A 2737-nucleotide genomic window follows, 5' to 3' on the forward strand; every position below is an offset into this window, starting at 1 on the left:
ACCTTGAACTTCACAATGACTCAGAGAGGATTAATTGCTCCAAGACTGGCCACCTAGGATAAACCATTGTTCATATTTTGGTGAATTTCAAACATCTGTATGTGCACCTCACACACATATATAATTTTATATCAGTGAAATCATACTTTGCATGCCTTCTTTTAAAAAAATTATTCTAACTTTATTTTTTAGGTTTGACCAGGCAGAGACAGAGTGAGAGAGAGAAAGTGAGAAAGCAAGCCACCAGGTCTGAGGCTTGAACCACAGTTGGCTATGTGGGAGTCCAGTGCCCCCAACCACACCACCTGCCAACCTCACCTGCCTTATTTTTCATTGGTTTAGTTGTAAATTATACAGTTATGACGGATATAAATAGAGAGAACTCTTGTACCTTTTCTCCAGTTTCTCCCAAGATTACATCTTGTAAGACAGTACAGGATCACAACCAGGATAGTAATATTGATCAAATTCACCAATCTTAGATTTCTCCAGTTTCATCATGTGATGTGTATGTGTATGCAGTCCTGTGCAACTTTATCACATGTATTAATATATGTTTAATGCCTTCATTATCTATTTATAGCCTTGTAAAGGAAAGATGGCAAAGTCCAAGTGTTTATACAAAGTTTTAGTCTAATAGGAGAGACTGGATAAATTGGGGTCTCAAAAGACTATGCCCTCAGGCTAAACATGAGGGAGCACAAAGAAAACTACTGTACGGAAAACGGAGAAAGACGGAGAAGGACGGCCTAAGTGTCCACTAAGCCAGTCCTCAGGCTGGTTTTCTGCCTGAACTGACACGTGCGGGTGGCTCAAAAAGCCGCTAGTTTAAAGTTAATTCAGGTGGTGCTACCATGTTCCCTCCAGGCGTTTGATTGGATCAAATACACATGATTTCTGGGGAAAACTACATTTCCTTAGATCTTGGGAAAAAAGTCCACAGATTATACTACAAGGAAAAAGAACTGCTCACATTTAGAAATCATGAAATATAGCAGAGATAAGACATCACGTGTGGGGAACAGTGGAAAAAAGTCAGCAGAATCAAACCTCCAATACTCGAGATAATGGAACAACTATAAAGTATATATATATGAAATAAATATTCTTAACCTACCCCAATTTAAAAAGAGAGGTTTTAAAATATTAATAAAGTGTATGAACATATTTTTTAACAAATGGAACATCTAAAATGAGAAATAAGACAATTATAATGGACAATTAAAAACCAGACTAGATCTAGTTGAAGAAATAATGAGTTGGAAGCAAGAATTGAAAAATTGTTTTAGTCCCAAGAGAAAAAAAAGGATGGGAAAGAAGAAATAGGTATTAGATGTAACTGGAATCCAAGAAGAATAGGGAAGAGAAAATGAAGCAGAAGTTACATATGAGGAGAAATGTCTGAGAATATTCCAGAACTGATGAAAGATATAAATTTTAAGTTTAAAAAACTCAATGAATGCCAAGCAAAAATTGATGAAACATCCATTTCCATCTAAATATTTCATTAAGATTTCAGAATTAGGTAAAAAAAAGATTTCTTTCAAAGGAATAACAGTTGAACTAAGAACTGACATCTTGAACAACAGAAAGCAGAAGACCATGGAAATATATCCTCAATGTAGCATTCTATAACCAGCAATTTTTTTCTTCTTAGGTTTTTGCCATAGAGTGTGTCATTCACTCTCCTCTTGAGATTTTGGGTACACATGTACACCTGTTTGGTTTGCCTTTCTGGGACTTGAACCGTAGTCAACCCTGTGGCAATCCAGTGCCTTAACCACCATGTCACCAGCTGGCCCACAGCAAAATGTTTTTATAGAACAGCTGCCATCACAAAGCACTACAGACTGGGTAGTTTAAACAACAGATGTTTATTTTCTCATAGTAATGGAGGCTAGAAGTAGAATTCAAGGTTCCTGTAGTGTTTTCTGGTGAGACTTTTTCCTGATTAGCAGGTTGCCACCTTTTCCCTATGCTTTCATACCATGTTCCTCATGGGGTATTTATCAGTTTTAGCACCTATTGATGTTTCTTACCTTAAACTTTCTTCTGTGTGCAGAGAGAGATCTAGTCTCTTTCTCTGTCTCTTTTTTTTTTAAAGAGATTGTGCTGTAAGTCATGTGTGTTCACCAGAGAGACAGAAATTGAGAAATTACTCCCCCCCCCAAGGGGATGACCACACTGCAATCTCTTCATTCTCCTCTCAGGATTTTGTGCATGCACCCACACAATCTTAAGCCACCAGGTCTGGGGACCGAACTACGGTCGAGTAGTTAGGAGGCCAGTGATACAACCATTCGCCATCTGCTGATCACACCTTTCTTTTCTTTTTTTTCTTTTGAGAGATTTTCACTATAGGGCGCGTGTGCTCGCCAGACAGACAGAGAGAGACAGAAAGCGAGAAATCACCCCCCAGGGGGGATGGTCACACCACAGTCCCTTCTCCATTCTCCTCTTGGGATCTTGGGCACGCACACACACGCGCCCGGTGTGAGTTTTAAGCCACCGGGTCCGGGACGCGAACCGTGGTCGACTACATGGGAGTCCAGCGACATAGCCATTACGCTAACTGCTGGTTCCCGACATCTTCCTTTTCTTATGAGAATATCAGACTTAGCAGATTAGGCCACATTCGTATGACTTCACGTTATTGAGGGCTTTCTCACTGTATGTGGGGCTTTCTCCAGGAGCAGGACTTAGTCACCCTTGACACAGTTTCCAGTTTTCTACCTCC

This window comes from Tupaia chinensis, unplaced genomic scaffold (assembly GCF_000334495.1).
Source record: "Tupaia chinensis unplaced genomic scaffold, TupChi_1.0 Scaffold146229_1, whole genome shotgun sequence".
NCBI classification, from domain to species: domain Eukaryota; kingdom Metazoa; phylum Chordata; class Mammalia; order Scandentia; family Tupaiidae; genus Tupaia; species Tupaia belangeri.